Below are 14,034 nucleotides of genomic sequence, written 5' to 3'. Positions count from 1 at the left end.
ATTTTTTCTTTTTGTTGCTATGGTAAATGGGAGTGTTTCCTTAATTTCTCTTTCAGATTTTTCATCATTAGTCTATAGGAATGCAAGAGATTTCTGTGCATTAATTTTGTATCCTGCTACTTTACCAAATTCATTGATTAGCTCTAGTAGTTTTCTGGTAGCATCTTTAGGATTCTCTATGTATAGTATCTCGTCATCTGCAAACAGTGACATCTTTACTTCTTCTTTTCAGATTTGGATTCCTTTTATTTCTTTTTCTTCTCTGATTGCTGTGGCTAGGATTTCCAAAACTATGTTGAATAATAGTGGTGAGAGTGGAACAACCTTGTCTTCTTCCTGATCTTAGTGGAAATGGTTTCAGTTTTTCACCATTGAAAACGATGTTGGCTGTGGGTTTGTCCTATGTGGCCTTTATTATGTTGAGGTAAGTTCCCTCTATGCCTACTTTCTTCAGGGTTTTTATCATAAATGGGTGTTGAATTTTGTCGAAAGCTTTTTCTGCATCTATTGAGATGATCATATGGTTTTTCTGCTTCATTTTGTTAGTATGGCTTATCACATTGATTGATTTGCATATACTGAAGAATCCTTGCATTGCTGGAATAAACCCCACTTGATCATGGTGTATGATCCTTTTAATGTGCTGTTGGATTCTGTTGGTTAGTGTTTTGTTGAGGATTTTTGCATCTATGTTCATCAGTGATATTGGCCTGTAGTTTTCTTTCTTCGTGCCATCTCTGTCTGCTTTTGGTATCAGGGTGATGGTGGCCTCATAGAATGAGTTTGGGAGTGTTCCTCCCTCTGCTGTATTTTGGAAGAGTTTGAGAAGGATAGATGTTAGCTCTTCTCTAAATGTTTGATAGATTTCACCTGTGAAGCCATCTGGTCCTGGGCTTTTGTTTGTTGGAAGATTTTTAATCACAGTCTCAATTTCCGTGCTTGTGATTGGTCTGTTTATATTTTCTATTTCTTCCTGGTTCAGTCTCGAAAGGTGTTTTTCTAAGAGTTTGTCCATTGCTTCCAGGTTGTCCATTTTATTGGCATATAGTTGCTTGTAGTAATCTCTCATGATCCTTTGTATTTCTGCAGTGTCATTTGTTACTTCTTCTTTTTCATTTCTAATTCTATTGATTTGAGTCTTCTCCCTTTTTTTCTTGATGAGTCTGGCTAATGGTTTATCAATTTTGTTTATCTTCTCAAAGAACCAGCTTTTAGTTTTGTTGATCTTTGCTATTGTTTCCTTCATTTCTTTTTCATTTATTTCTGATCTGACCTTTATGATTTCTTTCTTTCTACTAACTTTGGGGTTTTTTTGTTATTCTTTCTCTAATTGCTTTAGGTGTAAGTTTAGGTTGTTTGTTTGAGATGTTTCTTGTTTCTTGAGGTAGGATTGTATTGCTATAAACTTCCCTCTTAGATCAGCTTTTGCTGCATCCCATAGGTTTTGGGTCATCATGTTTTCATTGTCATTTTTTTCTAGGTATTTTTTGATTTCCTCTTTGATTTCTTCAGTGATCTCTTTGTTATTAAGTAGTGTATTGTTTAGCCTCCATGTGTTTGTATTTTTTACAGATTTTTTCCTGTAATTGATATCTAGTCTCATAGCATTGTGGTCGGAAAAGATACTTGATACAATTTCAATTTTCTTAAATTTACCAAGTCTTGATTTGTGACCCAAGATATGATCTATCCTGGATAATGTTCTATGAGCACTTGAGAAGAAAGTATATTCTGTTATTTTTGGATGGAATATCCTATAAATATCAATTAAGTCCATCTTGTTTAATGTATCATTTAAAGCTTGTGTTTCGTTATTTATTTTCATTTTGGATGATCTGTCCATTGGTGAAAATGGGTTGTTAAGTCCCCTACTATGATTGTGTTACTGTCAATTTCCCCTTTTATGGCTGTTAGTATTTGCCTTATGTATTGAGGTGCTCCTACGTTGGGTGAATAAATACTGCAGTTGTTACATCTTCTTCTTGGATTGATCCCTTGATCGCTTTGTTGTGTCCTTCTTTGTCTCTTGTAATAGTCTTTGCTTTAAAGTCTATTTTGTCTGATACGAGGATTGCTATTCCAGCTTTCTTTTGATTTCCATTTGCATGGAATATCTTTTTCCATCCTCTCACTTTCAGTCTGTATGTGTACCTAGGTCTGAAGTGGATCTCTTGTAGACAGCCTATATACAGGTCTTGTTTTTGTATCCACTCAGCCAGTCTATGTCTTTTGGTTGGAGCATTTAATCCATTTACATTTAAGGTAATTATCTATATGTATGTTCCTATTACTATTTTCTTAATTGTTTGGGGTTTGTTATTGGAAGTCTTTTCCTTCTCTTGTGTTTCTTGCCTAGAGAAGTTCCTTTAGCATTTGTTGTAAAGCTGGTTTTGTGGTGCTGAATTCTCTTAGCTTTTGTTGTCTGTAAAGGTTTTAATTTCTCCATCAAATCTGAATGAGATCCTTGCTGAGTAGATTAGAGTAATCTTGGTTGTAGGTTTTTCCCTTTCATCACTTTAAATATGTCCTTCCACTCCCTTCTGGCTTGCAGAGTCTCTGCTGAAATATCAGCTGTTAACCTTATGGGGATTCCCTTGTATGTTACTTGTTGTTTTTCCCTTGCTGCTATTTTTTCTTTGTATTTAATTTTTGATAGTTTGATTAACATGTGTCTTGGTGTGTTTCTCCTCAGATTTATCCTATATGGGACTCTCTGCACTTCCTGGACTTGACTATTTCCTTTCTTATATTAGGGAAGTTTTCAACTATAATCTCTTCAAATATTTTCTCAGTCCCTTTCTTTTTCTCTTCTTCTTCTGGGACCCCTATAATTCAAATATTGGTGCATTTAATGTTGTTCCAGAGGTCTCTAAGACTGCCCTCAATTCTTTTCATTCTTTTTTCTTTATTCTGTTCTGCAGTAGTTATTTCCACTATTTTGTCTTCCAGATCACTTATCATTTCTTCTGCCTCAGTTATTCTGCTATTGATTCCTTCTGGAGAATTTTTAATTTCATTTATTGTGTTGTTCATCATTGTTTGTTTAGTTCTTCTAGGTCCTTGTTAAATGTTTCTTGTATTTTCTCCATTCTATTTCCAAGATTTTGGATATCTTTACTATCATTACTCTGAATTCTTTTTCAAGTAGACTTCCTATTTCCTCTTCATTTGTTAGGTCTGGTGGGTTTTTATCTTGCTCCTTCATCTGCTGTGTGTTTTTCTGTCTTCTCATTTTGCTTAACTTACTGTGTTTGGGGTCTCCTTTTTGCAGGCTGCTGGTTTGTAGTTCCCGTTGTTTTTGGTGTCTGTCCCCAGTGGCTACAGTTGGTTCAGTGGGTTGCGTAGGCTTTCTGTTGGAGGGAACTTGTGCCTGTGTTCTGGTGGATGAGGCTGGATCTTGTCTTTCTGGTGGGCAGAACCATGTCTGGTGGTGTGTTTTGGGGTGTCTGTGACCTTATTATGATTTTAGGCAGCCTGTCTGCTAATGGGTGGGGTTGTGTTCCTGTCTTGCTAGTTGTTTGGCATAGGGTGTCCAGCACTGTAGCTTGCTGGTCATTGAGTGGAGCTGGGTCTTAGTGTTGAGATGGAGATCTCTGGGAGAGCTTTTGCTGTTTGACATTATGTGGAGCCAGGAGGTCTCTGGTGGACCAATGTCCTAAACTCAGCTCTCCAACTTCAGAGGCACAGACCTGACACCCGGCCAGAGCACCAAGACCCTGTCAGACACACAGCTCAGAAGAAAAGGGATAAAAAAAGAAAGAAAGGAAGGAAGATAAGGAAAGAAGGAAAGAAAAAGAAAGAAAGAAAGAAAGAAAGAAAAGAAAAAAAAGAAGTTATTAAAATAAAAATAATTATTAAAATTTTTTTAAGTAATTAAAAAAAAGAAAGAAGAGAGCAACCAAATGAAAAAACAAATCCACCAATGATCACAAGCGCTAAAAGCTATACTAAAACAAACAACAAAAATATGGACAGACATAACCCTAGGACAAATGGTAAAAGCAAAGCTATACAGACAAAATCACACAGAGAAGCATACACGTACACACTCACAAAAAAAGAAAAAGAAGAAATATATATATGTATATATATTTAAAAAAAGAGGAGGAAGAGAGCAACCAAATCAATAAACAAATCTACCAGTGATAATAAAACTAAATACTAAACTAAGATAAACATAAAACCAGAAAAAAATTAGATGCAGAAAGCAAACCCCAAGTCTACAGTTGCTCCCAAAGCCCACTGCCTGAATTTTGGGCTGATTCGTTGTCTATTCATGTATTCCACAGACGCAGGTACATCATGTTGATTGTGGAGCTTTAATCTGCTGCCCCTGAGGCTGCTGGGAGGGATTTCCCTTTCTCTTCTTTGTTCGCACAGCTCCCGGGGTTCAGCTTTGGATTTGGCCCAGTCTCTGCGTGTAGGTCGCCGGAGGGCGTCTGTTCTTCGCTCAGACAGGACGGGGTTAAAGGAGCCGCTGATTCGGGAGCTCTGGCTCACTCAGGCCGGGGAGATGGAGGGGCACGGAGTGCGGGACGGGCCTGCGGCGGCAGAGGCCGGCATGACGTTGCACCAGCCTGTGGCCCACCGTGCGTTCTCCCAGGGAAGTTGTCCCTGGATCACGGGACCCTGGCAGTGGCGGGCTGCACAGGCTCCCCGGAAGGGAGGTGTGGATAGTGACCTGTGCTCGCACACAGGCCCCTTGGTGGCGGCGGCAGCAGCCTTAGCGTCTCCCGCCCGTCTCTGGGGTCCGCGCTGTTAGCTGCGGCTCGCGCCCGTCTCTGGAGCTCCTTTAAGCAGCGCTCTGAATCCCCTCTCCTCGCGCAGCGGGAAACAAAGAGGGAAGAAAAAGTCTCTTGCCTCTTCGGCAGGTCCAGACTTTTCCCCGGACTCCCTCCCGGCTAGCTGTGGTGCACTAACCCCCTGCAGGCTGTGTTCACACCGCCAACCCCAGTCCTCTCCCTGCGCTCCGACCGAAGCCCGAGGCTCAGCTCCGAGCCCCGCCCGCCCCGGCGGGTGAGCAGACAAGCCTCTTGTGCTGGTGAGTGCCGGTCGGCCCTGATCCTCTGTGCGGGAATCTCTCCGCTTTGCCCTCCGCACCCCTGTTGCTGTGCTCTCTTCCGCGGCTCCGAAGCTTCCCCCTCCGCCACCCGCAGTCTCCGCCCGCGAAGGGGCTCCTAGTGTGTGGAAACCCTTCCTCCTCCACAGCTCCCTCCCACTGGTGCAGGTACCATCCCTATTCTTTGTCTCTGTTTATTCTTTTTTCTTTTGCCCTACCCTGGTACGCGGGGAGTTTCTTGCCTTTTGGGAGGTCTGAGGTCTTCTGCCAGCGTTCAGTAGGTGTTCTGTAGGAGTTGTTCCACGTGTAGATGTATTTCTGGTGTATCTGTGGGTAGGAAGGCGATCTCCACGTCTCACTCCTCCGCCATCTTGAAGGTCTCGCGAGGCTGAACTTTAAGACATCAGCATCTCCGAGCAAATATCTTAACTGCTAAGCGCAGGCGGCACCGCCAGGATTATTAGAATTCACGTCAAAACTCCAAACTCCCACCCCTCCCCTGCCGCCAGAGCCTTCCATTCCCCTTCCCCCCAACCCCCCAAGACACATCCGTCCCTTCCCCTTGGCGACACCAATGCCTTGGATGGGCCTTGGTTACGTCCACAAGGCAGGACAGTAAGCGCCAGGCACCCACTGGGCTCACGGTGCCAGCACTGCGTGGCTGTGGCTTCTCCTGTAGGTGTCCCAGCTGAGGGGGTCACAGCCCCTGGGCTCTGGGCTGACAGTGACTCGAGCACCACAGCAGGTCCCGGCTGAGCTAAAGGCTGCTCAGGGCCAGCCGGGCCCAGAGGAGGGTAGACGGAGCCTGTCCCCGGCCTCGGGCAGACGGGGACCTGGGCGCCCTCTCACCCACCACAGGCATCGGGCCCCAGCCCCACAATGGAACCTGCTGGTGGGCCTCTCTGGGGGGAAGTAAGGCACCAGACAGAGAGGGAGGGCCCTGCAGGAGGGGCTGATGGATGGATGGACGGGGCCTCGGGGGGTCTGTGCTGGGGGGACAGGGGCAAGCTAGATGCCTGGAGGTGAATCCGGGCAGAGAGGAGTCCCAGGGCGCTGACCCCACTCAGCGGCAGGCACAGCTCCTGCTAGCTTTCAAAGGAACTTTCCTGACCTTCTCACGTCTAGGCTTTCCCAGGTTCCTGAGAGGAAGACATAAAGTTGTGGTTTGCTGTAAGCCGTCTGGTTAGACAATGGAAATTCCACCCCTGTGGTCTCCGATGGGATAATTCTCAAATGCCTCCAGGGGCCCAGATGGACCAGCTAGCTCTGGGGAATCCTCCCAGACCCAGACCCTCATCGTTCTGGGGGGCTTGGGGGTCCCAGCTCAGTGGGGTGGTGGCGGTGTGAGTGTACATGCTGCAGCCACGCCTCCTGGGAGTCCAGGCCCAGGCCTCCGTCTCCAGAAACTTCCTACGTTCAGGAGTCTGGTGCTTACTTTATACTTTTCTGTGTCTGTAAAGCCAGGCGGCGTCTAAAGGCCACTGGATGCTGGCATCTCCGCCTCCTGTACGTCTGGCTCCCGGGGGTTCCATGGGGCCTCTCTACTCAGTGCTCACCCCATCCTTCTAAAAGTGTGTTCTGCCAGCTTATGTGGCTGAGCCATGAGTGCCCCCACGGGGAGAGGAGAGAGACATGGCGAGATGGAGAGAGAGAGAGAAAGTGAGGCGGGGCTGGGGGAGAAGACAGGGGAACGGGGCAAGGGGAGGTAGACGGGGAGACAGACACACAGGGGACTGGGGGTGTCAGAGGGGCCCCCAGACTTCGCTCCTCTCTCCCACTCTTGCCTGTTTGCTCTAGACCCCAGGACATTCTTCTCTTTTTAAAATTGAAGTAGAGTTGATTTACAATATTGTGTTAGTTTCAGGTGTACAGCAAAGTGATTCAGTTATGTATATAAATATATATATATATAATTTTCCAGATTATTTTCCATTATAGGTTATTATATGATATTGAATATTGTTCCCTGGGTTATATAGTAAATCCTTGTTGTTATATATAGTAGTGTGTATCTGTTAACCCCAAGTTCCTAATTTATCCCTCCCCCCATGCTTTGGTAACCATAAATCTGTTTTCTGTGAGTCTCTTTCTGTTTTGTATATAGATTCATTTGTATCATTTGTATTTGTCTTACTCTTTCTGACTTACTTCACTTAGTATGATATTGATAATTTCTAGGTCCATCCATGTTGCTGTAAATGGCATTATTTCACTCTTTTTTATGGCTGAGTAGTGTTCCATTGTATATATGTACCACATCTTCTTTATCCATTCATCTGTCGATGGACATTTAGGTTGTTTCCATGTCTTGGCTACTGTGAATAATGCTGCTATGAACATAGGGGTACATATATATTTCTGAATTATAGTTTTGTCTGGATATATAGCCAGGAGTGGGATTGCTGGACCAAACGGTAGCTCTATTTTTAGTTTTTTAAGGAAGCTCCGTACTGTTTCTCCACAGTGTCTTGCCAAGTTAACACTCCCACCAACACTGTAGGAGGGTTCCCTTTTCTCCAGCATTTATCATTTGTAGACTTTTTAATGATGGCCATTCTGACATGTGTGAGGTTGTACCTCATTGCGATTCTGGTTTGCATTTCTCTGACGATTAGCAATGTTGAGCATCTTTCCATGTTCCTCTTGGCCATTTGTAAGTCTTCTTTGGAGAAATGTCTACTTAGATCTTCTAATTGATATTGAGTTGTAGGAGTTGTTTGTATATTTTGGAAATTAACCCCTTGTCAGTCACATCGTTTGCAAATATTTTCTCCCATTCTCTAGGTTGTCTTTTTGTTTTGTTGAGGGTTTCCTTTGCTGTGCAAAAGCTTTTAAGTTTGATTAGGCAGGACATTCTTCCTTAACCTCGAGTCCCTGGGAGCTCAGGTCTGTCTTTGCAGCCAAGAGGCCTCACCAATACGTGGCAGCTCAAAGAGCCATTGCCTGTGAACACCAGCCCCGCCAGGCATTTGACAAGCGTTTAGCACGTGTTGGCTTTAATTACTGTATTCTAATATTTGATACAAATTCTATTTGATTGTGAAGTCGCCCCAGCACCCCGTGTCCCCTGGTCCTGTCTGGGGCTCTGGCTCTAAGCCCCTTTGGAGATATTGGCTCAGATGTGACTCTCCGGTCCAGAAGGTTCCCACAGACAAGGACTGTGATAAGAGCCTGGCCTGCTTTCTCCAGCTCTGGCTCTGCTCCAGCGGCTCCTGCCAGAAGCACGCTATCTTCCCCAAAGGAAACAGCTCAGGCCACGTGGTCTGCAGACCTGCCTCACCCCAGGCACTGACCACAGCTAACTGCGCGCTCACACTGCTATCTGTTTCATCTTCTGAGACCTTGTTTGTATCATGGTTTTGCAGGGTGTTAACATCACTCAGTTACCCAGATGCTGCCCAGATTTTGAACTGGTTTTGGTAGACATAACCTATTATATCCTTCTTAAAAGCACCATTCTCAGCACATTTCCATCAATTAACAAAATTCAGAGAAGGGAACTTTTCAAGTAATTTTAGACAGGTTATTATTAAGAACATCTGTGTCATCTTTTTAAAATGTTCAGTAACCTCACATTGACAATTTTTTTCCTCTGTGCCATCAGACACATTCTCTGCTGGATGTATAAGCTAAACTCTGGAATAAAGTAACTTGGATAAGTGCTGAAAACCAAAGCGACTCGGTAATTATAGCAATTTTCCTTTCAAGTTCTGCTGGGCGGAACAGGCATTAATGTGAGAGCACCCACAGAGCCCACTGGCTGCAGTTCACAATCAACCACTGTCCCTGTTACCAAATCTCATTCAGGAGACCTCGGGGGGCCATACCTGGGACCCACAAACTATCCCCAGAATGAAGGGAGAAAGGAGAAAAGAGAATGGGGGATTTAAAAACTATGAAACTATCATGTTCCAGTTTGTAGTGATAAATTTTAAAATCTAGACTAAGTGAATAATTTTCTTGGAAAATATAAAGCACAAAATTGACTCAAGCAGAAATAGGAGATCTGGTCATTCCAATGGTGGGGGCACAGAAAAAAAAAGTAGCCACAATTTTGTCCTTAAAAAGGCACCAGGCACAGGCAGTTTTATGTGTTTCCAAAACCTTTAAGGTATCATCTCTCTGCAAAGGAGGGACAGAATTTAGGAATGTAAGCCCTGGAGACCAGCTGCCAAGTTCTAATACCATCTCCACCTCCTACCAGCAAGGTGACCTTGGGATGGCCACTGGAACGCTCTGTGCCTCAGTTTCCCCATCTGTCAACTGGACGTGAAAATAGTGCCTAATTCATAGTGTTGACCTGAAGGTTATTAACTCATGTAAAATATATACAAATGCCCCTATTGCAGAGTAAGAGCTCTATACAGAGGAATTGTTGTGAAGAGTTAACGTTATTCCGAGGCACAGAAAAGACAAAAGCATCACAGTTTATTCTTCGTAGCCAGTCAAAACCCTGAAAAAACAATGCTGGGGATCACAGACACACACATGTCAATAGGGACACAAGATTTATAAAGGGACGGAATTACTCTAAATAAAAGCATTGACAGAATCCAATACAGGAGCAAGTAAAGCTTATCTCAGGATTGCAAGATGAGTCGACATTATAAAATCTGTTAGTTCAGTTTGCTACATTAAGAGATGAAAAAGAAGAAAATCCTCCATCACCTCAAAAGAGAGTCAGTCCCCCCAGAAGCATTTGGTACCAGTTAACATTCTTTACTGAATTTCAAGCATACACAACTGCAAGATCTTCAGGAAGCCAAGAATGGGAGGAAGATTCCTCGACCTCTAACAAACACTGTGCTTAATACATTAGAACAGGGGTCAGAAAACTTCTATAAAGGGTCAGATAGCAAACATTTTAGGTTTAGGGGGCCACATGGTCACTATCCCAACTATGTGACATCACTGTTACAGCACAAAGCATTAGACAGTATGCAAATGAGTACACGTGGCTCTGTGCCAATAAAACTTTATTTAGAAAGAGAAACTACCAACCGTGGGCTGGATGTGGCCTTTTGGCCATAGTTTACAGACCCATGCATTAGAGCCATTCACGTTACAGTCAGAAACAAAAGAAAGATACTGGATTTCATGTTAGAGTCCTAGTGAATATAATAATACCAGAATATATACGTGAAGTACAAACACTAGAAAGGCAGAGATACAAGTATAATTATTTGCATAATGATATGACTATTTGTCTAGAAAATGCAAAACAATCAACTGGCAAACCATCAGAATCAAAAGTGGCCAATTTTAAGGTCAACTTACAAAAACAATAGCATTTATTAAAACGGCAGTATATAATTATAACCTTTCATGAGAACAAGGGTCCTATTTGTAATAGCAACAAAACCCAGGAATAAACCAAGAAATGAGCAATTCTGACTTAAAAGAAAACTAGAAACGTTGCTGAAGTTCTAAACCAGTGGCCAGACAGACCCCTTCCTGAGCAGGGCTCCCTGTCACACCAATGTCAGTTTTCTAAATTGTGCCCCCACACTCAGCGTGATCCCAATAGAACTGCCAGCAGGGTTGGTTTGAAACAGCTAATTCTAAACTTCACGTGGAAGAGAAAATGTGCAAGGTCCATTGAGACATATTTTTAAAACGACATGAGAAGGAACTTGCTGTAAAAACCATCGTAATTCACGCACTGTCATTGTGCAGCAATGGACACAATGGTCAGCACTGAAAGACCAGAGACTGAACCACGTTTGTGGGAAGTTAGCTCATGACGAAGGTAGCGGTTCACGTCGGTGAAGAAAGGATACCTTTTTCAGTGAATGACGATGTGACAATTGTCGGTGCGTCTGAAAAAAGAAAATGATAAACCCCAGCAGCACACAGGGCCCATGCCGAAGGCCCTTCCTCACAGCCCCTGGCAGCTTCTCTACTTCTCGCCCAAGCTTGGAACCTAAGGTGAGCCTGGACCTCCAGCACCTATAGAGACAAGGCTGAGCGGGGGTGGGGACACGACCTGATGGAGAAGGGAGATTGATGGGGGGACACGGGGATGCGACGGCAGGTTACCACGACACCAGACAGTGACAGCCACTCCATCTGGGGTGAGGAGGGAACAGAGGGAAGGAATGGGGACCATAGTGGGGGTCACCTGGGGGGTCTGGGGGGGATTGTGTCTCAGCTGCAATGATTAGGCCAGGGGGTCTCGGGACAAAGGCCCCTCCACCCCCTGTCCAAGTTCTCAAGGGCTGGTCTAAAAGCCGCCCCCCAAAGTCCACCCTCTGAGTTTCTGGAACTCAGCTGGAAGAATATGCAATCCAGGCCAGACCCAGAGTCCAAGCCACACAGGGCAGGGGTCACGTGGAGCTGTCACCCCATGCTCTGCGGTAGGGCCTCCTCGAAGATCCCCGCTCTGCCTCATTCCAAGGAGGAGCCCCAGACCGCCCTCCTGGCTCTGCCTGTGCTTCCGTTGACACAATCATCTGAGAGAACCCCGCCCTCCCAACGTAAATAAGCAGGCTGTTAGATAAAACAAATTACGCACTTTTTGACATTTGCCGGTGTTTTTATCCCAGAAAGGCTGTAGGACAAATTCTCACAGTCCCCTGTCCCCCACCACCTGGTAGCCCTCTGCTTGGGGGAGACACGGTTTCCCACCGCTGCAGCCCACCTCCCAGCTGGGCCAGAAGGGAGGCTCCCATGCAGACACAGATGTTTTCGGGGTCCTGCCCCCCAGCAGAAAACCCACTCCTGAGGCATGAACAGGGATCCAGAGCCAGAGCTGGGGACCCAGAACGTGACTAAATAACTTTCTGAGTCACCTGTGCTGGGGGTGACCAATTTCTGTTTCCATGAACTGACGTGGCGCAGCCTCTGTTTTGGGGGGACGTGACAGGCTGACTTTCACGCTGGGTCTAGCTTCCCCCGACTGCACCCCAGGAAGGAGAGGCCCTTCCATCCCATGGAAAGGCCAGGTGGGGAACTCAGCTGGAAGAATATGCAATCCAGGCCGGACCGAGAGCACGAGCCAAACAGGGCAGATGTGAGCTGATCTCAGGAAAAGATATTTCCTGATCAACTGGCCAATAACACCAGCTATTCCACAACACCTGGTTCTTGCTAGCCCCCAGCCGGGGGGCTTCTGAGGCTGCAGCATCCCTGCAGAGTGGCCAGCGGGACAGCACCTCGTCACGCTCTCACCGTGGACCCCCGGGAAGCCCCGGGGCACCCTTCCTGCACGTGCTGTGAGCCGCCACCCTGGAGGGCAGGCCCCTCTGTGGGCAGGCCACCCAGGGATGCTGGGCCCACGTGCTGGCCACAGGAATCCACACGCCCCCAGGAAACCCCCGGCAGCCTCACAACTTGGTCACCTGGTGGCCTGGGTCACGCGGGCACCTCGGCTGTCCCACTAGGGAGGTCCTGGCAGGCGACCCCCAGGTGCTCCTGTTAAGAAATGCTTCTGGCACGTGGCCTATGGCCACAGAGCCCAACCCAGAAGCTGCCTGCCCAGAACTGACTCCGACAGCAGTCAGCTGCCCTGTGCCCGTCCAGGGACAAACGCCAGGACTGTTTCCAGGAATCGTGATGAGCAAGGGGGGCAGGATTCCACACTAGGTCCCGAAGCTCGTAACACGTGGATCTGGTAACTCACTCTGTGCCCTGGAAGGCATCGGTGAGAAATGTGTGTATTGGGGTGTCTGCGACCCCAGGAGAGCTGCTCCTCGGGATCCCGGGACCCTCCACCAAACCTCAGGCTTCTCAGGGGCGGGGCCCAAACACCCAGTGTCCTCCGCGGGAGGAGGCTGCCCGTGTCCCGCGTCCAGGTTCACGTTCTCGTCACTGGCTGCCGATCCTGCTCCCGGCGCCCGGCCCTGCCTTGTTCCCACTGACCCTCGGCGCCCCTACCCCGTGCAGGGCCAGGCAGCCCTGAGGCTGCCCTTCCCCTGTCACCTTCTGCCCCCACCCCTGGGCTGCCTCCAGGTGGGCTGGGGGTGTTTGTGAACGTGGTCAAACTGCGGACACGACTAGACAAAGCTGGGGGGGGGGTGCAGGGCACTGGGCTCCCCCCAAAGCACCATCTGCTCCCTTCTCTGAAAAGGGACCTCCCCCCACCACGGCCGTCTGCTCGGAGTAGGGTCCCCAGCTCTGGGCAGGGACTCGCCCTGGAATCTCGTTTCCAGAAGAATCTCTCCAACCCCCTTTGGAGATTCCTAGCTCGGAGTTGCTCTTGTGTCTTCCCCACCAGTGCCGGGACCCAGGGTGCCCAGGGCTGACCCTTCTGAGACCTGGGGAGACGAGGCCCTGGGGCCCAGCAGGGGTCGAAGCACCGGCTTAAACAGGTGTGGCCCCGGAACTCACAGGACACACTTGCCCGGACCCCACGCCAAGGGCCTTCCTTCTCCCACCTCAGGTGTGGATCCTGGCCTCCTCTTTGCGGTCCGCTGACTGGGCCATGGGGCCTGGAGTAGCTCTTGGGTTCTCTGAGCAGGGAAGACTTGGGCCAGATGGACTCACCTGGCTCCCCTGCTGGGCCCAGCTCCAAACTGGCTCCTTCCTGTGTCTGGAGGCTCCCAGGAGCCTCAGGGCGGGGCCCTTCCTCTAACTGCCTCCACGCCCTCCGACAGCCTTGGGGAAGGACTCTCTTGCCCTCTTGTGGCCAAGACGCTGTGGGTGTTCAGGCTGCCGTTGGAAGGTGGACGCACCTGGGGATGGAGTGAGAGGAAGCACTTTCTCAGAGGTGACGGGTTCGGAAACTTGACACCCAGTTAACAAACCTTAACCAATCGAAAGAGTATGGTGCAGGCGGAAGAAGGAACCTACTTTCAATTATTTGTATAAAGATCTTTTTCTTTCTCTTAAAGACTCATAAAACCTCTCCTGGGTCATTCCTGGTAAAGACCATAATCCAGGGATCAACCAGGAGATACAGGAGGAGAGAGGAGGGGAGAGAAGGAGAGGGGAGGGGAGGGGAGGGGAAGGGAGGGGGGCCCATGGAGAGGAGGCGC

This window comes from Orcinus orca, chromosome 5 (genome assembly GCF_937001465.1).
Source record: "Orcinus orca chromosome 5, mOrcOrc1.1, whole genome shotgun sequence".
NCBI classification, from domain to species: domain Eukaryota; kingdom Metazoa; phylum Chordata; class Mammalia; order Artiodactyla; family Delphinidae; genus Orcinus; species Orcinus orca.
This window is presented reverse-complemented; position numbering follows the sequence as displayed.